Genomic DNA, 25,463 nt, shown 5'->3' with positions numbered 1-25,463 from the left:
AAAATAGTCCATAGTCATGATGGAAAATTAAGAAGTGAAAGTGCTCAGGGAGAAGAAATACCCCGTACCTCACGGAAGAAAACAAATCAAACAATGGTTAACAATTGACAATATGCATAAGAAAGGGTATTTTATAAATGAAAATAATTCTGTGAAATTTAAATAGTATTATATCCAAGTTACTTACAGAGTGAACAAGCTTCTATAAAGACATCAAATTTTCTATTGATGTCATAGAGACCATCTCTTGTGCCTTAGGATCAAGTTCATCAACTTTCATCTCCTGAGAGATTCCAGTATGAGTCATCTCTTCAGCTGTTGCTTTCGAAGCAGCTCCGACTACCAGTCCTTCAATGAGCAAGCGATAAGCTGTGACTCCCACCCTCGTGGCAATGGGGCTATTGATATATTTATTTTTACAGTTAATATATAATACACTAGTCCTATTCCTGAAATTTGTGCTTGCAGCTCCATGATCTTATTTGTTAACTCATCTTGGTTTCTCACTTTTAGAAGAATTTGACAAAGAACTTGCACTAATTCAAGATTGTGGCACATGATAGAAAAAGGTGATGATGAAGAAGACAGTATAGTGAGTTTCATTCAATTCCCAAATCCTAGGATTGGAGATTATAATATAATTATACTATTTTCCTCATTCCTGTCCTCCCTTCAAACTTTCCTATGTACACCTGGCTCAGTCAAAGGCTTTTTTTTCTTTGTGTGTGAGAATGCATGTGTGTGTGTGTGTGTGTGTGTTCCTAAATATATAAGTACAACCTGCTCAGTCTGTATAATGGCAGACAATTTTGATATTAGATAGCAATCGGTATGCTCTTCTCTGAAGAAGACTATTCCCCAGAGAAGACTCTCAGCGTTCCTTAGCTGCCTAAGATTCTTTGTCTAGGGTTGAAGCCCCATGAGCAACTCGTGGTGTTCCTATTTAGACCAAGTTTAGGTGAGATTTCATGGGCTTGATTTCATATTTTCTAAGAGATACAACCTCACAGTAAACACCCTGAGAAACCCAGTCTTTTATGGACACATTCCATATTTTTCATAGAGGTTTGTTGATTCCCAGACAACAAGATGCAAACTTTCTTCTCCTCTAAAGTGTCACACCATTTATATGAACCTTTTTCACAAATTCCATTGCATTTAGAGATATTTAAACAATAAGTTCTTTTCTCTTATAACATCGTACAAAAGTTGAGATGGAGGTTATGTAGTTCATTTTTATTCTTTACACTCCTTACTGACAAAGAAAAGTATCTGGCCCATAGCTATAAAAACAAATATTTCTAGATGAACAAATCAATGAAACGTCAATATATGGATGATGAAATGTTGATTAAATTGTCATGGAAGAAGCCGTAAAATGTCAACTAAAATTTTATTTTAAAAGATAACTTGTTTCATAAGTTCATTGCCACACTGTTCATAATTAATAAGCTATAGGCTCACCCAGCAACTTGCATGTACACAAAATAAAAATATTGCAAAAATATCTCCTTTACATAAGAGAAATTGTATAGTACAGAGGAACGATGGGAAATTTAGTTCTGATAATCGTAATCTCAGTTAAAAAAATGCTCAATGAACCCACACAAATGATGACATTATATGACACACAACATCAATGATACACACAAGCCTATGTTCCAATCCTTCAAATAATATTTTTCTTAGGGATACACAGGTGGCTGATGGGTTAAGAGCACAGAGTGACAGAGTGCGTTTCTAGAGGACCCAGGTTCTCATCCCAGCACCCACATGGCATCTCACAGACATCTGTAATTCCAGTTCAGGAGATCCAACTCCCTCTTATGGTCTCTTCGGGTACCAGGTACACTAGTGTTACACAGAACAAAAAAAAATTTAAAAGCCTATCCAATAAAATTTAAAATTTAAGAATCACAGTAAATGTTCTAAACCTAAATAAAGCAAGTTTGCATTAGCTTTTTATTTAAAAATAAACCTTTCTCATTGTTATTTTCCTGCTGTGAGTCTACATATTTACAGAAAATTACCAGAATTTTTTTTCACTTAAGTAGACAGATCTTGCCTAAAGTCATTAAAATAAATTTTAAGTTATTCTAGCTGCATCTGCCACTTTATTCTTGGGACATATTGATGAGTCTGGCCAAACTGACCCTCTTCATATGGTGGCTAACATTAAGAGTTAGGACAGGAAGAATATGATAAAATATATTGTATAAAATGTTCAAAGAATAAAAATAAATATATAACCAAGTCAATTGATATTAAAACATAAATTTTTAAAAAGGAAAAGAATCTAGTATAGTCATCCATCTCAAAATTATTGTTTGACTTTTAAAATATTTAGTTAATATGTTCATGCCTGCCGCTTTCATTTTCCCGTACACAAAACACCAAAATAGAATTTAAAAAACACACAACATAGTGGATATAGTTGAATATTCTAAAAAGAGCAAAATTCTTATTCAAAAATTGTTATGTGGCATGACTTCAGTTTCTCTATTTCCATAACTCTGGACACACAGCAAGAACCTATTCCTGCCCCTGCATTACAGTGCTTTGCCTATGGAGCTCAGACTTTCATTTGTTTCTTAGTTATTAAAAATTTTTGCTGGATGGTGGTGTTCCTCACCTTTAATCCCAGCACTCAGGAGAAAGAGGCAGGCAGATCTCAGTGAGTTCGAAGTCAATCTGGCCTACAAAGGAGTCCCAGGACAGCCAGCACTGTTACACAGAGAAACCCTGCCTTGAAAAACAACACAAAACAGAAAACCACAACTTTTAATTAAAATATAAAATATATCATTTCTCTTCTTCACTTTCTGCTTCCCGCCCTTAAGGACCTCGCAGATGGCCACTCTCCCTAGTTCCTCCTATGTCCTCTCCCTTACTCCTTCTCAAACCGATAGCCTTATTTTCTTTATTGTTATTACATATATGATGTGTTAGGTCCTTCGGTCTCTGTGTTGCTTTTATAGGTTAACAAATAAAGAAACTGCTTTGGCCCATAGCAAGGCAGAAGTTAGCTAAGTGGGGAAAACCAAACTGAATGCTGGGAGAAAAAAAGACAAGAGTCAGAGGGAAGCCATGTAGCCCTTCCAGAGACAAATACTGGATGGAATTTTGCCGGTAAGCCACAGGCACTTGGCGATACACAGATTAGTAGAAATGGGTTAAATTAAGACGTAAAAGTTAGCCAATAAGAATCTAGAGCTGCATCTGCCACTTTATTCTTGGAACATATTGAGGAGTCTGGCCAAACTGACCCTCTTCATATGGTGGCTAACATTAAGGAGTTAGGACAGGAAGTGATTTAAATAATATAGTTTCTGTGTAATTATTTCAGGGCTGAGCAGCTGGGAACAAACAAGCGGCCTTCGTACAACACACAAATAGATATAGATATAAATACCTACATAGAGCCATGCAAGTCCTTCCAGCGTGGCTCAGGAGTCTGTGAACTCGGGGCTGACTATGACTTCTCCCTCCCTCAGCTGTCATTAGTCACTTGTCATTCTTTGTCCAGCGGTGGGACTCCATGACACGGCCCCCTTGCATGTTAACGTGTCTATTGATACTGTCATTGTCTGGGTCTTGTTTAGACAGTCATAATCTTGAGGTGTCGTGGATAGTGTTTTCCTGTCATTTCTCAGAGACAGACTTCCTGATCCTCTGCATTTTGCAGCCTTCCTGGCCCCTGTTCCAGTGTTTCCTGAGCCTTAGGTTCAGTTGTTGTAGTTGCGGATGTTAGGGATGAACTCCACAGCATCTGTCGATCTCTATATAATGACCTCCTGTGGTTTTCTGTGATAGTCTCTGTTTTCTGGAAAGAGAAACTTCTTCGAGAAGGGGTGAAAGCTATACTTCTTTGTGGGTATAAATACATGTTTCAGAATGTATATAGGAATTACACTGGCTTAGTAAAGCGACAGTAATATGTCTATTCTAAGATCCATCATCTACCAGCCCTGGGTGGTTGGCTGGGTTTCCACTACCAGGCATGATTTTCCTATTGAATGGGTCTTAAGTGCAGTAAGAGAGTTGTAAATTATGACAAGAGATGGGCGTTGGGACCATTTGGAGTCCTGGCCTCCAGCTGCTCTCCCCTGCTAGCGACCTTTGCTTGGCCCTCTGATTTGAGCTACTGAAAGCTGTGTCCAGCTCTGCTTTCTGAGCACGTGTTGCCTTGTTCTTGATTGAGGATCAGGAGATGAGGATTTCACCTGCTGGCCCACCTGACTGTGTTGGGTATAAGCCTCCACGGTACTATTCAATAAAGGGCTTTTTTTTACCAGTGACTAGAGGTGTGTGTCTTTGTGTGTTTCAATCTCCAGCCCCTTGCTCGAGGCTCACGAATGGTCCTGTAGTGCAGGCGCCACAATACAGGAGTAGGGCTGCACTCACAGGTAGTACAGGCGGGCGCTACAGATGGGTGCCACTGCTGAACCTGTAGGGACACCGTGCCGTGCTGGCCATGGTTTTGTTCATAAGCATCACAGCTGGATAGAGCCAGTGATTGCATCCTGCTCTTGACGACTTAACAGTGCTTTCTGATACTGTGGAAGCTTAGACCACTACGGAGAGGCTCACAGGGCAGATTCAGCTCAAATCTCCCAAGTCCTGGGTCCAAAGTATGCAGTGTTTTCAGCAATGGAAACTCACCTTCAACCTCTGAGAGCCAACCAAGGGCAACAGCAGTAGCCTAAACTGTTTTGGGAGTCGTTTGGGCTACCCTGACCGACTATTCAAAACAGGGCTTTCTTATGCCTACTACTGTATTTTTTTAATTGAATAGTCTTATTACAAGCATCATAACTTCACGTAATAGACACACACACTATATATATGTATATGTATATATGTATATATGTACATATACACATACATATATATATACACACACATACATATACTGATATGTGTGTATATATACACACATACATATACTGATATTTATTGTGCATAACTTTAGAAAAATATAAAATAATATGACCCCTTGGACCTTAATCAAACACCATTGGTGCTATTTGTCCATCCTCCCTCTGTCTCCTTCCGTACTGACCTCCTTTCCCCCCCTCCTCAGTTAGGTTTCCCCTCCTAATTTTTCCATTTCCATTTTCATATCATCTGCATCCTGTCATTCCCCTCTCTGTCCCCACTCCATGGTTCCTTTACACTTTCCTGGCTTCTGTGGCTGTTGCAGGTTATAGACGCACCTCTGCATATTCAGAGCTAGAAACACACATGAGAAAGAAGACCTATTGTTTGCCTTTCCTCAGCCTAGCTCTTTAAATAATTATCTCTCTTGTATCTTTCCCGAAACTCACTTCTACTTTAAATCACTGAATGCTATATGCATTTCCTCAAAGGGATACAATGTGTTCTGCTGATAAACCTAAAATACCCGTGTTCATAGTACTTTTGGATTAATGTACATTAAATGCATAATAATCTTTGAAGACTTGACTTTAAATACTGCTGAGTCTTCAGTTTAAGGAAAACTTTCTTTTTTTTTTTTAAGGGAAGAGTTTCAACGGAAATCTTCAGTGAATCCTTTGGCAAGTAAGTGATCACATGTTAACTTATCTGTTTTTGTAACTTAGGAAGCAAGATTCTGGTGTCTGTGTCTCTGGCGGAAGAGATGAGCGTGAGGGCAAAGGGCATCTCTTGATGGCCCAGGAGGAAAGGGCGAGATGAGCAGAGAGAGCAAGCAGTCTTCGTTCTTTCCTGGAAAGTTAAATGTCAGCAGGGTTAGGCCTTGCCAATATAAATACAATCACAATGATGGTATAAAAAGACATGTATTTTCACCTCTATTGACTTTTCACGTTCATGGGATAATTATTGTAACATTTTCTTAAAGGGCAAAAAGCTTTTGATGATGAATACATCTCATTACATGGAATTTTACGTGTAATCCTTACATGAATCTCATTGTAATTCAATGGATGAATTACGTGTTAATGCTAGCATAACAAGCCTTTAACCTATTTGACTTAATTACAGGCATATCATCAGATTTACTGGGAAAAGGGTTCTTCCCTTGCTTTGAAAACTCTTTCCATTTTTTTAACCCTTTGGCTAAGCCTTTGAAAGGCATGATCAAATCCCAGTACAATCTCTTTCCACCACTTTATTGAACTTCACCCACCAGGGATAGAAAAGGCAGAATTTAGAGAACACCATTTTGAGTTTTTGTAGCCAGAGGCCAAGAATTCCATATCCTGGTAGCTTTAAGGTCAGGACATTTCAAAAATAAAATATTTGGTGAAATATAACTTGCATTTGGGACAGGAAATTGAAAGGCTCTGGTGCTCATTAAAAGATAGCTTTAGAAAGGTCAATCAACAGGCAAGAACCTCAACTTTCTTTTTCACTCATGGAAGAAACCTGTCTGTACACAGGTTAAGTACTCAGAACAGAGATGTGCAAACAATACAAAGAATTTTATCACATAAACAATAAAATTAAGACAATCAGTACTGATGATGAAGAAATGGTAGATTAGAGGTAGAAAGGAAAGGGACAAGAAAAAGGAGAGAAAGGAAAGGAGGATGCAGAGAAGAGCTAGAGGAGCAAGACAGAAGGGAAAAGAAGAAGCGTGGATGTGGGGTCCTTCACTTTGTGTGTGCTGGTGTGAGCCGTCTGCATAAAAAGCTTCTCAAGAGTCCCTCTAAAGTGCTAATATTACGGACAAATTGTGCCCCCCCCAAAAGATTCATGTTGAAATTCTGATTATTAGCAATCAGAGTGAACCTTACCGGGAACTAGCATCACTAATACAGTTTTATAAAGTCATAGTGAGTAGATTGAGCCCCTAATCTGATATGAGTGGGATCCTTAGAAGAGTAAATGAGAACACACACACACACACACACACACACACACACACACACACAGCCTTGCTCATATCACAGCTGCTAACACCCATAGACTAAAGCAAGGAACACATCCCAATCCAGAACTGAGGGACAGGGAAGCATGCACTGTTACTAGGGGATACAAAACATGGGAACTAATGATTTAATGGACCAGGGATGCTGAACTTCAACATCAGCTTCGGGAGAAAACCCAGAAGCATTGAAAGAAGCGACTCTCCCCAAAGGACTTCATAAAAAAAAAAGCTATTTACAGAGGTAGAGTCCAAGGTTTTGAATGGCATGATTATGGAGCTGGTGAAGAATTCACTTGCGTTGTATTGTGATCCCGGTTTCAGTACCACATTTTAGAATCCCCTAGGTGTTCGTTCTGTGGTAACTGCCCAATACTATTGCACACCCTCGTGCCATGACTTGAAGACCCTGGAGTTACAACCATGTACCTTTGTGGTCAATGGCACTCGCATGATGCTAGAACTGATAGGACAAGTAACAATTATCAGGATCACTGAAAATGCCAGGAGTGTGATTTCTTTTGCCTTTCATCCAGTCTTCCTTCCATAAGAACTAATTCATAGGGAACTTAAGAGGTTCTAGAAGTATGAAAGTAAATAGAAAAAAAAACATAACTCCAGAGTCAAGAGCTTTTGAACTTACAGGCAAAAATGATATATACCCAAGAAAGTGTTGCTAGGTACAGATTCCTGTTTAGGATGGAAAGTGAAGGTCTACCTATATATGAGTGCTCTTAAGTGGACTATCTTCACATAGGGTCCTTTAATCTAAGTGCCTAAAAAATACATTCATATTGACAGTCACTCTGAATCTCTAAGTCGTTGCTTTAAGCCCATTGCTCTAAGCCAGGCCATGGCTCAAGTGATATTGGCCTCAGCTGGCATTGATGAAGCAGTATCCAGGGCTCCCAAGATACATTGATGTCTGTGATCTTCAAAGTGTCAAAGATATCCTTCTACGGATAGAAAACTTTGATGTTCCTTGCACACCTCCTGTTTTCTGTTATAAATCATGCCTGTTTCCCAGACATGAAGTAAATGGCAGCAAGGAGAGCCAAACCAAAATAAACAGCCATATTGCAGAGCACTCGGGATGCTGCAGCAGAGAGATTGCTGGCTGGAAACTTAGGAAGCATGGGGTGCTAACATCCATTAGCCAAGAATCCCCAGGGCAGTTTGCCTCTCTGGCTCTCATTGGCTGAAAACAAACAATAGCACTCAGAGCACAGAAATGTATGCATATTTGGAGCCGGTTATTGTTTATTCATATCTGTATCTATAAGTTAGAAATTATTTGAAGCTACAAGCATTTGCACTTTAAAGTAGTTGGATAAATGTGTGATGCAAACTCCAGGAATGCATTAAACATCCATGAAGCTCATAGCACAGACACCTAATGAAGAAAAGGGTCCTGGAAACAAACACACCACTAATCTGAGACTTAGAGGATGAATTGGGAAGAATTATCAGCCAGGGAAAGAGGGAGCCTCTCTGCAGATCCTCACATTTCCCTCAGCTCCTCAAAGTTCTATGCCCCATATCACCCTCCACTCTGCAGCAGACCTGCCCTCCTATCCTGTCCCTGTCTCCAGTAGATGACCCAGCTCTTCCCCTCTGAACATCTCCCCCACTCATTGCTTTATCCCAGCCCCCACTTCCAGCAGGCACTCCCTGGGAACCCAAATGCCACTACAACTAACTAAGCACGTAGGCTAAACTAATACAGTATAAGCTTACTGAAATATATACATATATGAAGACAATCTAAATGTAATAGCCAAATAATGGGTAAGGTGGAGTCCCCACTGGACATTTCTTGCCACCAAAGTTTCCAGTATGGGGACTAGATTTTATCTAATTGAGTTTCTGGACAAAAGGTTCCCATGTGAATCCCCAAACACCACAGGCTGCTGCCAAGGCTCTAAGTTACTCTCCACAAAACTTACAGCAAGGCCTCATTGCTAAAGACAACACCTACACAACTCATTGAATGTGGAGAAGTAAAGCCGGTGTCTATAGAGCTTTTCCCTGTACTTCTAGTGTCTTTGGTGTAGGAATGTACTCTGGATGGTGCAGAAGGAGAAACATAAACACCAACCTAACAACAAACCCTTGGATCAATGATGACATCCTGCTTGCATGATTTGTTAGCCTAGTGGTGGCACAAAGTTTGTGCAAGTAACCATCCAATAACTGATCTGACTTAAGGCCCACACCACAAGATGAAACCCATACTCAACACTGTTTGGGTGACCTAGAGCCTGAACCTAGAGCCCAGGGTCTTAGGGGAAAACTAATACTACTATTCTAAAATATAGTGGGGAATAGCAATAATGGGACCCCTAACGACATTTTTCTATATTCACAAATCTGTCTTGCTCAGCCATCATCAGAGAATCTTTTTCCAGTAGCAGAAGGGAACAAATACAGAAACCCACAGCCAGACATCATGCAGAAAGAGAGGGGTGAAGAGAGGGAGGGAGGGAAAATCTTGGAACACTCAGTCCTAAATGGGATGTCTCCTTCACATCATCCCCTGCCGCCCGAGGACTCAGGACACAGGAAACACTTTGGAAGAAGTTACAGAAAGAGTGTAATAGTCTGAGGGAATGGAGGACACTAAGAAATAAGGCCCTCTACAGCAACATGATCGATGCACATGTGAACAGAGACTGAGGCAGCCCGCACAGGGACCTCACAGGTCTCTGACACATGGGCCCTAGAACTGAAAGGAGAAGTAGACACATGCCCCATGTCTGCCCCAAAAGCAATCTCCAATTGATAACCACTTACAAATGAAAATTTAGTTTCCTCCAAGGACATCTCAGTGGGGAAACAAACTCATTAAGAGGAGCTGTATGCCCAGTAGTAGATGGTCAGCAGGAAATGAACCCAGTGGTATCTTTGGAGGCTCCTTGTCTCACAATGTTAAGACAGGGCTGTAGTGCCCGCCTGTACTACATGACAGTGTGGCACTATTCCTGTATTGTGGTGCCTGCACTATAGGACCATTCATGAGCCTCGGGCAAGGGGCTGGAGATTGAAACACACAGACACACAGAGACAGCACAAACTGAGACACATAACTCTAGTCACCAGTAAAGAAGCCCCTTATTGAATAGCCCCCATGGAGGCTTATATACCCAACAGTCAGGTGGGCCAACAGGTGAAAACCTTATCCTCTGATCCTCAAGGCAAGGCAACATGGGCTCGTGAAGCAGAGCTGGTAAAAAACTTTGACACAGCTTTCAGTAACTCAAATCAGTAGGAAAGTAAAGCTCTCTAGCAGGGAAGAACAGCTGGAGGCCAGGACTCCAAATGGTTTTTGTTATTGTTAATTTTATCTTATTAATTTTTATTTTGTTTATAACTTCTTCTCGCTCTTGTGCTCTGTAGATCCTCAGTGTGCAAATTATGGCTTCCATGTTTAGTGTTGTTATGGGATTCCAGAGTGTGTGAACGTATGGGTCTCTGCTTCTTGTGCCTTCTCTTGGGCTCTTTTCCTTCTGTTGGTTTTGTCCAATGTGTTAGGTTTTGCTTTATCTTATTATATTATCCCTTAGAAGCCTATTTTTTTCTAATGAGAGTCAGAAAGAGGTAAATCTGGGTAGGAAGGGAGGTGTCGAGAAACGGGGCAGAATAGAGGGAGAAGAAATCATAATCAGGATTTATTGTGTGCGGAAAAAAAACTATTTTCCATGCAAGGAAAAAATAGACTTATAATTGTGTTAGGATGCGGAGGGTATGGGAGTAAGAAGTGACAAAGCTTACATAGAAGAAATGATGCTGTCACCTTCCGTGTCAGGATCCAAGCTGCAAGCCACCGTAGGATGAATGAATGAGGCAGTCAGTGTCTTTGGTCTAAGCATAGAGTGGGAGGCAGGAGATAATGGCAGTGAGAAGTGGTGATGGGCACATGGTACCCAACTTCAGAAAGACTGTATGAAGGGCCCTGAAGAGAAGGACATAGGGCTGTAGCAGGAAGGAAAGGCAGGTGGCAAAGAGACTGGGAAGGCCAGTTTTTGGCCTTGGAGAGATGGAAAGGAACTGAAACAGTGGTCAGGAGGGGATGCAAGGGCGCGTGGAGGACAGGTTAAAGAAACACTGGCATCTAGTTCTAATAAGGCTGGGATCACCGAGCCAGGAATTCTCAGCTTCATTACAGCAAACAGGAGCCATTGGGAAGAAAGGCCACAGTACACTCTCCTGAGGGGTGAAATCTTGGCTGAATCCTGAGGTACATCCCTGAGGTGGATGAGGAAAAGTGGCATGTCACCTGCTCCTCGGGCACAGGCGGAGCAGCAGAGAGAGTACTGCTGAAGACTGTGGAGAGTGTGGATTTTCTGGGCTCTCCCTGGGTTCTGGCCTCAAGGGGCAGTCCTCATCTAGAAGAATGTCTGCAGAGGGGAAACTAGAAACGTGAGGAGGTATTTCTTCATGCACCATGCCACACTGACTGGCAAGCACATGCCCAAATATTGGGAGCAGTGAGACCCCAGATCCTGAATTTCTTGTAAACAACTTGTTTTCCCCTGATCTGAGTGCCTACAGCTGCTCTGAGCACGAGACCTTCAGGAGTTCCTGATGGCAGGAGAGTGGTTTCTGGTGGGTTTGGCTGGGGCGTGGCTATCTCTATATAATCTGCCCCTGAACACAACACAGGGGGCATTCTTGGGGAATTCAAGGATGACCTGTGTCGCTGTCTCTCTGTCTGTGTGTGTTTGTGTGTTTTAACCTTCTGCTCCCTTGCCCAAAGCTCGCCAATTGGGTAATAGCGCACAGAGCACAGACACGGGAGCTCGGTGCGCGGCACCCAAAGCCCAACTCAAGGGGTCAAGAGCTAAGGGTCCACGCTTTGCCTAGGGAAAAGTGAAACTTCTCTTTTCACTACAGTTACAGTAGGAGAGGTGGGGAGGTGAGGAGAAGGCTTTGGCCATCTCACTTACTCCAAGGTGCATCCAACAAGAATTCCTATCCAATTCTTCAAACTTTGGATAGGAATTCTTGTTGGATGCACCCCTAGACCTAGATGGAGTAGGGAGGACCTTGGACTTTCCACAGGGCAGGGAACCCTGACTGCTCTTCGGACTGGAGAGGGAGGGGGAGGGGAATGTAGGGAGGGGGAGAGGAGTTGGGGAAGGGGGAAAGGAGTGGGGGGGGGAATGGGAGGCTGGGAGGAGGCAGAAATTTTTTTCAATAAAAAAAAGAATTTCTAAACAAAGACTATGCGATGATTGAGGAGAAATTAGTTGTGTCCAGCTTTGCAGCACAAAAGGGGGTAAAGCAAAGAGCAGGAGACTGGGATAGGGAAAGGTCACGTGAGGGAAGGAAAAGCTACTACAGTTCAAATATCCATTTGGTGCTCTGGGAGCAGATGGGGAGCCAATTGGCTCTAGCCCTATCGCTGGAGTTGTTGGGGAGACTCAGCCTACAGACCAGCTTAGGCTGAAAGCCCTTTGCCAAAGCTAGGGGAAATTGGCCGAAGCAGCAGTGCCTTTGTGACCCTACAATGCATAGGCTGTTGAGGCTTTGTATGTGAGCAAAGTAGCCAGGAGCTTGGTGATCTAAGTACTGCAAGGAAAGGAATGTTGAGCTCCCACTCCTTAAAGGAACCCCCCAAGAAAGCCAATAGAGTCTGGAGCGGGTTGCATTCAAAACGGAGAGAGCAGGAGTTGGGCTTTTGCTGCTGTGCTGAGCACAGATCACTTCACGGCAGGTGCTCCAGTAGGATTAAACTGTTTGCTCTCCAATCAGCAGGCTAGTTAATCCTCTACAACCTTTGCCAGGAATATGCACCCAGTAAACAATCTGTTCAGAAACAGCGGACCCAACAAAAACCAGAAGCGAGTGTCTGCCCCTTGTAGATCTGAACCTCTCTTCAAGTACTACCCCCTCTATAATTTCTGGAGGAGGTAATGGGTCTCCAAAAACCATGCTGCACTTCACAGGCCTTATAACCCCTCCCCCTTTGTCACCCAAGTGCTAGTATATATTCTATGTACATTGGCTGGGGGAGGCCAACCCACTTGGGAGAGTTGGTTAAGGTCGCACTGAGTGAGTGGCACACTGTGAATTAGAAAAACCTTCTGGCCTGCCTCTCTCCTGCCCCAGTCTTTTTTCTCGAACTAAGAACAAGTTGCCATATGAAGAAAGCATAAAAAGCATTAACCTCTGATAAGTTACACTTATTCTTGTGCTCTTGACATTTATTTGGGTTGTTTCAATTTGTGTGGCTCTGGATATAGAGTTCTGTACGGTGTCCTCTGGTTTCTGGGATTTTTTTTTTTTTACTTCTGCAGGAATTTCCCCTTCTCTTTAGCTAAACATGCTGTTTCCCGTTGCAGCTAAAGCTGTCTCAAAACCTGTCCCTTGTTTGGTTTGTCACCGACATGTGAAATCGAGCCATAGCGCAGCAGCCAGTCATCTCCTCAATCTTAGTGCTTCCGGGTCAACCAATCTGAAGGTTTCCTAGGATACAATTATTTTAACAATGATTTCACATGTTCTCTCTGGCTATTTTTCACTCTAATTAAAGCCTCTGGTCTTTAGGAATACTCTACCATTTTCTGTAGAAATGTGTTTAAATCCCTGGTGTGTGTAATATTTATGAATGTTCCCAGCTACTTTTCTTTAAAATCAGAACTGTTGATTTCATTGTGGCAGAACCACAAGCTGGAAAGGGTGGCCCCAGAGCCGCAAGGAATCCTCTTTCTAAAAACAGACTTGACCTCAGAAAATAAAGGGCTTTGCATTGATACAATCTCAGCTGCCCATACATCTCTGCTTTGCACTAACTGCATATGTGTTGAGATTCACAGCTGGCCCGATTACAAACAAATACAAAAATGAACTCAGTGTCCTTTGCCACACCATTTTTTTCCCAAAAGGCTTAAACTCACTTGAAAAAAAATATGAACACTTCCTTGTTTCTAAAGATTGCTACTTAAATGATCATGCATCCAGCTAGCCAAGATGAGCAAGGGCTTACTAACTTCTAATAATGCAATTTTTCATGCAGCAAACTGGGCTTCTAGATTGACAAGAGAATCACAATACATAATTGTGATGGCATGGTTGCTACTGTGCTTCATGGTGGTCCACACAGAAGGACATGCTTGCCTGCTCTGCTTCAAGAGTTGGAGTTGCACTGAGGTGGTCCTCTCGGACATGACATGACAGTTCAGTGGTCAGAGACGGATACCTTAAGACAACACTTCAAATAAACATTACAGAAAGATTCACAAGAAACAAAGCATCAAACAATGAACTGGGGTGGAGTGGCCTTAAAGAATATATTGCCAATCTTCGGGGAATTAAAATGAGAGCAGGAAAGGAAGGGAATTTTATTTGAAATTTATGGTTTGAAATAATGTTTCAGTTGACTCTAGGTAGAGAAAGAGGTCTATTCTTACTCAGTGTTATAGTCAACCTTCCTTAGGTTTAGAGACCTAGAAATGGTGAAAAACAAGAAGCCAATAGGAAAGAGGAGAAGTGCAAAGGCTACCCCAGGCTGTCTTAGTCCCGCTGTGTGGCTTTGACTTTGGGACTCTACTATGAGGAGCGCGTGGAGTTCTCTGATCCATTCCTGCTTTGCCCCAGGACCCATTTGTCTAGTATTCAGCCTCCTGCCCCGGGAACTATGTGCCTGTCCACGCCCCCAATTCAGCTCTCATCAAGAGCCTCGCTGCTCAGACCCAGCGGATGTGAATGATTGCAATACTAACACAGGAGATGCCCTGAAATGCCTGGCCGTAATTGTCCTGTAAACACTCTTTTAGGTAACAATAGTCATTAAAGTTGCAGTTAGAGACAGTGGAGAAAGGAATGCCATCTGTGCACGGGCTGAATGTCATGAACTAGTCAAATGCACACATGGTTCTTAGAAGGGAGGAGGTGCACACACTGCCTCACCTACTTAGACAGCCCGAGTCCAGGAACAGAGAACGAGCTTGCCTCCTCACAGGAAAAGATGCACCCTCGACCCTTGGGATGACTGATGCTTTCTCATTTCATGGCTAAGAGAGGAAAGCTCCATTGTGCTACATGCATGCTAGATTCCGAGACAATCGGGTTGGCAAGGATGTCAGGTCAACTCCTCTGACTCTAATTCTGACCAGTCACTGCCACTGCTCAGCGTCATATCCTCTGTTGGGAAGAGGCATGCTAAGGGAGGGTCTAAGGGACATGGGAAGATAGGAAAGCAGTCTCCCTGAGCTGGGGAGTTTTTACTCTCAGAGACACTGAATGGAGAAACAGGAGGAAAGCTCAGGATGATTGTCTAAAGAGAACAAGTTAGAGGGAAAGGGGACCCAGGAACCTTATAAAACAGTCAACCTGGAGTCCATTTTGTAGACGCCCGGCCTTAGGACCACTCACCCCCAAAAGATAAAATATTTCATTTCATTTTCCCCATGGCACGGCCAGATCTTTTGTCCTTCCCAGACATTCAATTATTTGTTCATCCCAGGGTAGACATCCCAAAGATTCCCTGGATGGCCACCAGCATGCTCTTTAAAATGTGTGAGTATTTCAAATTTCTTCGTGAAAATGTTACCATCCGGGCTTGAACCCAAGGAACAGAGTGCCGACAGGTTCTCACTGACTGACAAGGGCAGCTCACTGGCAAAAACTGGGACCAGCAGACTCCCACACTCTGCTGAGAAAAGGCAGGTCAGCTTTTCTAAAGCTGTCTGGATCCGTCATCAGAGGATCAAGTGTAGAGTGGGTAAGAGGGGCACTGAGGGGGGTGGGGTTGAAGGTGACGAGAAGAAAGTCCATCTCTATGTGGACAGAAATAGTGCAGGCCTTGCAGCAAGTCCTCCTCACCGTCTGTCTGGGAGCTCATGGACTGGCAGGTGCTGCCTAACTTTAAAGGAGCCCTGAGATAAGATACGTGTTTCTACTTGATACCGTTTGTTTAAGAAGACCCATTCTCAAGCTTCGGGCGATATAACTGTTGTCAACGTGAAACTCCTCCGCCACTTTAAGTTAATTCCCGGGCAGGGTTTCCAATTTATTAAACTTTATCAAATTATTTGAAAGCTAATTTCTTTCTGAAATTTTGAAGTTTCCACCCCCAAATAACTTCAAATCTCATCATTAGTGAAGTTTCCTCTGGAGGAATTTTCTATTCTTTTGAACATTATTTGTTCATTCACTTTGTATTCCTGTGCATGTGTGTGTGCAGGGGGACGTCAGTGAGCACGGGCAAGTCAGACAAGAGCTTGGAGTCAGTTCTGTCTTCCCACCACACGAGTTCCGGGGATTGAACGCAGGTCTTCAGGGTTGGTGGCAATCACCTTTATGCACTCAGCCGTCTTGCCAGACCAGAAGGGCTTTAATTTTAGTTATATGGGGGAAAAAAAGCAAGCCAGATATAACATGTATTTTCAAGAAATGTTTTATGGCAAAAACCTTTATTATAAGACCTATAACTGTCTTTTTAAGCATCATATAAGCATGTCGTGGGAGATTGCTGTTATTCATATAAAAGTTAAATAATCGCTGCAGAAGAACTACAAAGCCATTATTTCAATTTTAGAATAAACATTTAATGACATACACTTCCAGTGATTGATTCTCCGCCACCATTATTCAGATCCACAGCACTCCTCCTCTTCTTTACAGTTCTTTCCTATATAGCTGTCAGCCAACGAAGCATGGCAAATTCAATGAAATTACTTTCAACTATAAAATAACGGTGTATTTTGAAATTTTAATTTATTTTCTTTACTGAAAGCAAATTTTTAAATGTTGAGGCGTGTTATTCAAATTCAGAGGGACTGATGCCGAAGTCCTCAGAGAATGCTTGGCCGCCACGTCGAAAATGACAATTTCAGTTCATGAATGACACAAAACCAATTTGGAGGGACCTGTTTGCATCCTGACTGACATCATTTCTTTTACTTTGAATCTATAGAGTGCAAAAAGGACACAATGCCAAAAACTTAGCATGGATGTGAACCTCACTGGGTATTTGGATAGAAGACAGTGCGAAATTGGCTCATGCTGGCTTACAATTGTACAAACTCAATTCTCTTGGTTTCGGTGTATCTGCCATAAACTAGTGGCATAAAATGTGTGTTACACAGAATGGTCGTGTGTTAAAGTGCCATAGTGGGCTGAGAATGCAAACTCCCATAAACTGCCTAACAAGACAGTCATGGTGAAGGACATGTCTCCCACTGTGCTTCTACGGTGGCCACTTAGAGAAAAGAGCAGAATGTTAACAAACTCATAAATTTTTGTGCAGATTAAATGAGATAATGCACGAAAAGCCCTCAACACAATGCCTCACATAAAGGGAGTGCTCAATAAAGGATTATTATTGCATCGGACCTTCCTGCCAAGCAGAGAAACTCCATTAACTGGAATGTAACTATGATTTCTCTACGGGGGCTTGAGATGATTTCAATAATTTATCTCTTGTCGTCTCCATCTAATGACTATAAAAAGAGAGTCAACTCCAGATCACCTAGTTATCCTTTGTGGGTGAACTTCAGAGGGACGGAAGTCATACACATGTCCCAAAGCTGAAGAAATTTAATAAAAATGCCTCTAGGTCTCCAAACTTCAAATAAGTTCTTAGAAGTCCACTGTGATCTGTGCTCTCTGCGTGAATTGGGCTTCAAATCAAAAGACGCCATCCCTGGTCTTCATTTACATAGTAATTCATTTGGGACCATGAGACCTACCAGCAGACTCCTGGATACAGATGTGATTTCATCTTTAAACCCAGGATATTAATAAGCAGTCCTGAAGAAAGTCCCACAGAGAGCTGAGGGGTTAAAAGTCCAAGAGCAGGACTCACTTTCCTCCTCTTTGCTTCCATGGCTTTATTTATTTACTAAATTTTGAGACAGGGTCTTCCTGTATAACTCAGGCTTGGGTCAAATGTTCAATCCTCCTGCCTCAGCCTTGCAAGTACTGCAGTTACAACTGTGCACCTCTACAATTAGGCATATCCCAGTAGTCGCCACAATTGAGTGGCCAGAGTAAACAATACTTATGCCTGCCAATAACAACAAACAAACTAAAATGTCAACCCAAGTACAAAATACAATAAAAGATTAATACTTATCCCTGTCAATAACAAAGCCAAACTAAAATGTCCACCAAGGTATGAAATACAATGGAGGGGGGGCATCAAGACATGTATGGTATAAAAAACCAGACAGCAGTGGGAAGCAGAGAAGGGTTTGGGTATTTTATGAAACACCACTAATTTGTAAGCTAAGTTAAAATACAGATTTTTTTTAAAAAGTATTTGAACATATGGATGCTGCATATGTGAACAATAGTGCACCAAGGTGACGAGAATAGTGAAAGTCTCGGTGCCCACTGTAAGTTACCTCCTTATGAGTTACAAAGAGAAAGACATCAATGGTCTTTCTAACTCTTAACCCTGCCTTCTACAATGCTGACCCACAAGTAAGATGTGCCCACTATACAATAATGACAAAACTCTATCTGCGGTAAACACCTGTTCTGTTTCATGGACCTGAGGCCTTCTACAGCAAAAGGAATCTGTGCATTGTGCTAGTTTAAGTCATCAGCCCTGGCAGGGAGGCCACTGGTGTCTTGGTAAACAATCATGCTATCAAATCCCCTTCTAAACGTTGATGATTGTATTCGTCTATTTGTGCTGCTCTCCGTCTTGGTAAGAGAAGCTGTTTAAATCTAAGCAAATAGTATCGCCTACAAATCAAGTTCAGGAAGACTAGCATTCAATAGGACAAGCTGTCAAAAACTAAACTTTATTAAGAAAAATAGCACTGTGAAACAGGAACCCTGAAGAACCATCCCATCTTTTGGAAAGTTCATCACTGACCTTTCTGTGGCTCCTGCATGTCTAGTTGAAACAGCATACCATCAAGCAGTCCAGGCAAGAGCAGTTCCTTGCCCAAATGACTAGCCTTGTCATATTGAAGGCAAATTTCTTCGATGCCCATAAACCTCTCTGAAATAATTGGTGCTGCCAGAAGCAGACATGTCTCACTGTTGAGAAAAATCTAAGTTCTTTAAAACTTTAAAATGCCGTATTCCATAGCTCTTTGAAGTGTTGAAGATTATCTAACATATCTTTATATACCTAGAAAACCTAATATAATTAAAAGTTTGATTATTGCAGATGATCACCTATTAATCTGTATTTATTAACTATACATTACACTTTAAATGACCTGTATAAACATAATACCTTCAAAAAGATTAGAAATAGACACACACACACACACACACACATATATATATATATAGTTACTATATATATATACACACACACAAAATCGATCTTAAATTTATATCAATGCACCCAAATTCATACTAATGTAAAGTAGTCATCTCTATATCCTATCCCCCTTATTTTTTTATAAATTGACTGTGACCATTAATCATTTATAGCCAACCTTTTTAAAATAAAAATAAATATTTATAAACAATCATTTGGGGACTGTGGGTGGAGTATTTTTAGCATTCATGGAGACCTTTCGGGGGGAGGGATATCTTATTTTATCAAACCATATTAGCCTGGAAGGAATCCACAGGTTCTCATCTTCTGTGGAAACAGAAGAAGAACCTCTTTTCCAAAGTAACATATCCTTAGCCTCAAATTTTGAAGTCAAAATATCTTTAAAATATATATGAATCAAATGTCTCTTGGCAGTTAGTTCATTAACAGTCAAAAATATTCAAAAAACACAATAGCATACACAATCCAGACTCTTTGTGTACTTTCCATCTTTATGTGGACTTTTATATTACTTTTACTGTCTCAGATATTGTCATATATCATCAATATCAGTGATGTTGACAAGGAAGTCATGGGTAATTCTGATACCACAGTACAATAATGCCAGGGTTAAGGATTTGATACATAGTCAAATCTCAGCAGCCTTGCCCAACCTTACTGCTCTTCTGCCTAAAATACACTGAGACTCCATTTATCTCCGACCTTTTACTTTGCAGGAAAGCTAACTAAGTTTTGGGGAGCCTGGGTACCTGGAAGATATAGTTCAAGAGTATTTTATTTGTGATTTGGTGTTTTAGCCATCAAATATACAAAAATGATTTAACCATAATTGTGCTTCAGTGACTACCAACATTACTGGCTCAGGCACAGCCACCTTAAGGAACTAAGTGATTTAAATGTAATGATGAATATTTATACTTCTACCACCACACGCAATCCAATTCTCATTTTCAGGTAATCACACACATTAGTTGTTCTATTATACATGCATGTGTGTCTGTGGGCATTCTCTCTCTCTCTCCCTCTCCCTCTCATTTTCCCTCTCCCTCTCTCAAAATCACAACATATAAGATAGATGCTCATAGACTGTTGCTTAGTTTTGAACTTGGTCACAAGGGTAGGTACTCTCCTAAAGCTTATTTTTTTTAACTCGGTATCATATTAGTGAAATTGTTTATATTGTTAAATGTACCTGTTATTCAGTTACGGGGGGACACAAAGATAAGCTCTGTGATTTTTCTAGGATAATCCTTGAACTCCAATCTTCTGTATAAAAGTCCAGCCACTAATCCACTGCCCTCTTTCCTTCCATGCTTGCATCCCCTTTCCTCTGGGTATCATTTTGTTCAGAAAGAGCTCTTCCCCCCGAGCACTGAGTGGCATCCGGGGGTAGCTGCCAACCAAGTCTCACACAAGGCTGGCCCGTAATCTGAAACATGTAAGGAAATTGGCACTGAACATCTCTGGCTGTGTGTGAAGACGAGAAAGATCAAGTTTACAGAGGGATGCTAGAGGTAGGGAGATGGTTCACCTGGGGAAGAAAGGAAACTCCCGGTCACAGCTGACTGGGCAGCGGGAGGTGTGAAGGTAAGGACAACTCACACACTACTTAGCTCAGGCCAAGAGCAAAAGCCAATCATGGCAGAGACCTTTGTAGGCAGAACTCATTGCCATGTTGCTATGGTAATTCTTCCTCCAGCTCAGAGGCTTCCTCTCTCTCCAACAAAGCTCAGTTTCCAAAACCAGAGGGGTGAGAGTGGTGGAGGAGGAAAAGTTAGAGTTGCTGAAGCTAAGTCAAGAAGAATTATACTGAGAGAAGCCCCCCTTATGTTGTGTGCATGCGTATATGTGTGTGGGGGTGTGTGTGCGCCCATGCACATTGGGAAAGGAAGGATAAAAGCACATTTTCTCCACTCTGGACTACAATAAGACCATAGCTTTAACTAATCACTCTAAACCTCCATTTCTTTCTGAATAATGAATGATAACTATTTCAAGTAACTCTCGATTGAAGAAATTTCATCTGTACTGGAATGTGAAGATAATATGAGTACTGCCACACACATTCATGCAAACACACACACACACACCTTCTGCTATATTCTCTAAACAAACAACAGATTGCATTGCTGCTGTTCTAAATTTTATGCCAGAAAAACAGAGATAAATAAAAAAAAAACCTTCATCAAGATTCAAACCAAATGCATGCCTTCTACAAAGTAGTATACTGCACAATTATGAACAATTCATGAATGTTCATTGAAGCCCATGCCTGAGAAGATTCAGGAAAAATTGTTGCTCAGCCCAGCTCTCTGGGGAAGGACCATATGTGAGAGGGAGTCAGATTTACCATCTGCATGGTGCATTCCCAAATGCTCGGGCCAGCATCCTCTGTGAAGTTACTCGTGGTCCCCATCGTCCAGATGGACAGCTAGAGAGAAGTGATAACAATGCCTTTCCCACTGTTCTTCACAGGATCCATGAAGGCAATAGGCTCCCTCTCTATTCATTGAAAAAAAAAAAACCTTTCAAAGAATGTCAGCAGACCCAGGCATGGTGGCATGGTGGCACACACCTGGAAACCCAGCACTAGGTTTTCATCATTTGGAAAGGAGATGGAAGTCTGGAGTGAATGATTTAAATTAGCACTCAGGAAGCAGAGGCAGGAGATTCACTACAAAGTTTGAGGTCAGTCTGTAATTACACAGAAAGTTCCAGACCAGTCAGGGCTATAAGGTAACAAATACCCTGTCTCAAGCAAGCAAACAACAAACACACAAACAGGCTGAATAAGCTCTGCAAGGTCACAGACACAGGACTCAGGGTATTATTAGCTCATACCAGCAAGTCTATGGTTACCATTGCCACCACCAGATATAAAACCAGAGCGTGACTTGCAAGTCAACTTGAAATTTAGGATGTCAGATACTTAAACATCATCCTTTTAACCAATAATCATTCTAAGTATATGATTCATGGGTCTCTGTTGTATTGTGCCATCATTTTGATGATCTATTACAAGTAAAATAAGATGAAGGTGCTCAAAATCCATTTTTTTCTCAAAATGAAAAAGTACAGCTATCACATAAAATTAAAAATGAAAGTCTGCCCATTCATCAACTCTAATGGCAATACTGGAGCATGTAATTTTTCCAAGCATGACCCCAGGCAAGTGATTTTAATCTTCTCATGCCTCATTTTTCTCATCTTTAAAATGGGGATATAATTAGTACCAGTGTCTCAATCCAAGTGATTTTGATGATTAAGTGATTCTTTGTTCAAGGAAAGAAGTTGGCCCAGCACCAAGAGAGACCTCAGTCGTTATTCGACATTCTTGTCGCGTGCCTAGCTCAGATACCCTCTCTCAGAGGCAGGGTGAGGAGATCTCTGCTTTACACACAGACACGATAACACTACTGGCACTTGATAAATACACCCTCATACCATGGCTAAGCATCTATTTTTCATAATTTACATGAAACTAGGCCCAGTGTAAAATTTCTAAAACAATGACAGTGCTCTGTGCCCAGAGGTGACTCACTGCAGTGGTTGGGTGAACCGAAGGGAAGAAACCATATGCAGGGAAGGGTCCAGGTTGCACTAGGGCATAGAGTCTAACTTTGGGGCATAGACTGGGCAGCTGCGCAAGGAGCATCAGCCTGGCAGCAGCTAGGCCTGAAGCAGCTCCCTTGAATAAAGATTTCCAGCTGACCGCACATCTAAGTGGCAGGGTCATGAATGGCCTCGGGGTCTGGGAGGCAAGAATGTGTCTACAGTCTAAGAAGAGCCTTTACTCCAGAAATGTATGAGGAGGAAGGCTCACCCCGCCAGTTTCCTGATACACAGTCACAGATTCTAGCAAAGATAACTCCCCCCACTCCAAAGCCATCACCATTGAAGAACAGAGAGCGGTTGCTTATTATAAAGAATTTCATAATTCAATGAATGTATTCATTTGCAAACCTCATGGAATAACATGATTTCACCCTTTAATTATTCCCAAGGGGGAAAAATCAAAATTCATCTCCATGAGCAATTGACAAATATGATGTAATCAAATCATCTGTGACAAGTGTCATCATGAATTCCTAGGCAAAAAAAAAAAAAAAAGAGAAGGAATCAGAAGAAAACTGAGATATCATCTAATCCACCATTCCATTGTGTGAAGACAATAAGATCAAGGGAGATTTGTTCTCTGGTCCAACTGTGTCTCAACTTGTTCCACTATCTCAGAAGGCAACAACTCAATACTGTATAATCACATTGCAAAGCTCTATGCCACCACCATAGGCTCATAACTCAAAGCTTCTCTTAGGGTTGGACCCATGGCTCAGTGGTTCAGAATGCTGGTGCTCTTCTGGAAGATCTAGGTTCAGTTCCCAGCCTCCACACGGTAGCTCACTGCTGTCTAACCACAGTTCCAGTGCATCAAATGCTCTCTCCCAGTCTCCTTACCTGCTACATACACAGTGCACAAACACACATGCAGACAAAATACACATGAACACAAAATAAAGTGCTTTAACAGTAAATATCAATAGCATCAATAATCTTGATCCTACTATCCACAGACCATAGGGTGCCTCTTTCTATCTGGAAATCTTCCCAAACTTGCTTTGCTCTGTTGCAACCAGACAAAGACAGTCAAATATGCCAAAGGTTCCCCACCCACCTTCCCAAAAATTTCATGCTAATGCCATATACCTTGTTAGCCTATGAAATCTACCCACCTTTTAAATCTTTGACTCCCTGTAGAAGCAAAAGTAACAGTGGCTGGTCTCCTTGCTGCATCAAGAATATGCATAAATAACCTTTGGTTTGGACATGGTGGAATTTGAATATGAATGTACTATTTAAAATTCTTATTCGCTGAATAGCATTTTTAAAAATAGATTTTAGAGTCTAGCGGCTACAAAGCAACTTAACAGCTATCTCTACATGAGCTGTTTGCGCTGAAACAGTACAGAGCTCATACATGATTCAAACTCTTCCTTCCTGTCACGGCTACCAGCAATATTCCAGGTACCAGGAGCCCTCTCACCCTGTGTCCCCGAGTCACACCCTGTATGGTGATCCACACTAATCCTCTTTACACATATAGTATGAATTAGGTACAAACCTGTGTGCCAGCAGTGAAAATCTGGAGGGAGCTGTCGGTACAACACTGTGCCTTTTGCTGTCCTAACACACTAATGTACCTAGTGCCGGGACTTGTACTCAGTAAGTACACAGAGATATTGTTAATGTAAATTCACTGGAAACAACTGACTTAACACTTGATTTTTCCAAGTTAGGTTACACTAACTTGGGACATTTTAGTTCATCCATGGAGAATAAAGTGGGCATAGACACACACACATAGATAATCACTGACAAAGAGCCCACGCCAAACGCTATGATAGAAAGATAACAGGAAGCTCAGAGGGCACAGAGTGGGGTTGGATTAGCTCTGCGTAGGGGACGTAAGAGGGCTCAAGGAGGATGTATCGTTAAATCTATGCCCAGAAGAATTTCTGCGGTAGAGATGGGAAGCCAGGAGGAGTGAACAAGAACAAAGGCCCACCCTGCAGTCCTGTCGGGTTGAAGAGCTAAAGGAATAATTGCGGAAGAGTGTACAGTAGCGTCCCATGGTTTGCCAACTGATAAAATCAAGAGATCGTTTTTCCACCTACTAAATTTCCCTGCTGAAATCTGCATGAGAAAGACCATGCTGGATGCCAGCAGGTATTAAAGTGCTCTGAAGCGCCTAGATTCTGAAATCTGTATTTTTAAAATATTGCTTACTGAGCACATATTTCTGTCACAGCTCCTCATTCAAGTCCTACTTGGGCAAGAGCAGAATTGGTGAAGGCTGCCTACTCATGTTTGCTGTAGCAAAGGGACGTCTCTCATCCCTCACTTATATTCTATGGAAACCACTCCTACACGGTTATATTACAGCTCTTCCTAAGGGCTCTAACCAAGAGACGGTCTCCCTTAATGTAGCAAGCGATGAGCTGAACATTGGCTTGTGGACATTTTGTTTTGGTGACATTTTGGAGAGCCAGCATTCAGCAAGAACTGCCCCTCCAGTCTCCCCAGTCATCTGACTCAACCGTTACCTGTAACCTGATCACTAACCCAAAGTGATTTCTAGTTGCTCCTTTTTATTCACAACACTTTTTAAAAGATACCAAATTGGTTGTGACAAACTGATTTGATTTTTTTTATTATGTGTGTGTGCGTGCGTGCAACAGCACATGTAGAAGTCAGAAAATAATTTGTATAAGTTCTCTCCCTCTTCTGGATGGGTTTCAGGGATGAAACTTAAGTTTTCTGGCT

The sequence above is a fragment of the Alexandromys fortis genome, unplaced genomic scaffold (genome assembly GCF_014885135.2).
Source record: "Alexandromys fortis isolate MF-2015 unplaced genomic scaffold, M_Fortis_MF-2015_v1.1 scaffold_17, whole genome shotgun sequence".
In the NCBI taxonomy this organism is placed as follows: Eukaryota; Metazoa; Chordata; class Mammalia; order Rodentia; family Cricetidae; genus Alexandromys; species Alexandromys fortis.
The sequence above is the reverse complement of the archived record's forward strand: the minus strand, read 5'-3'. Positions refer to the sequence as shown.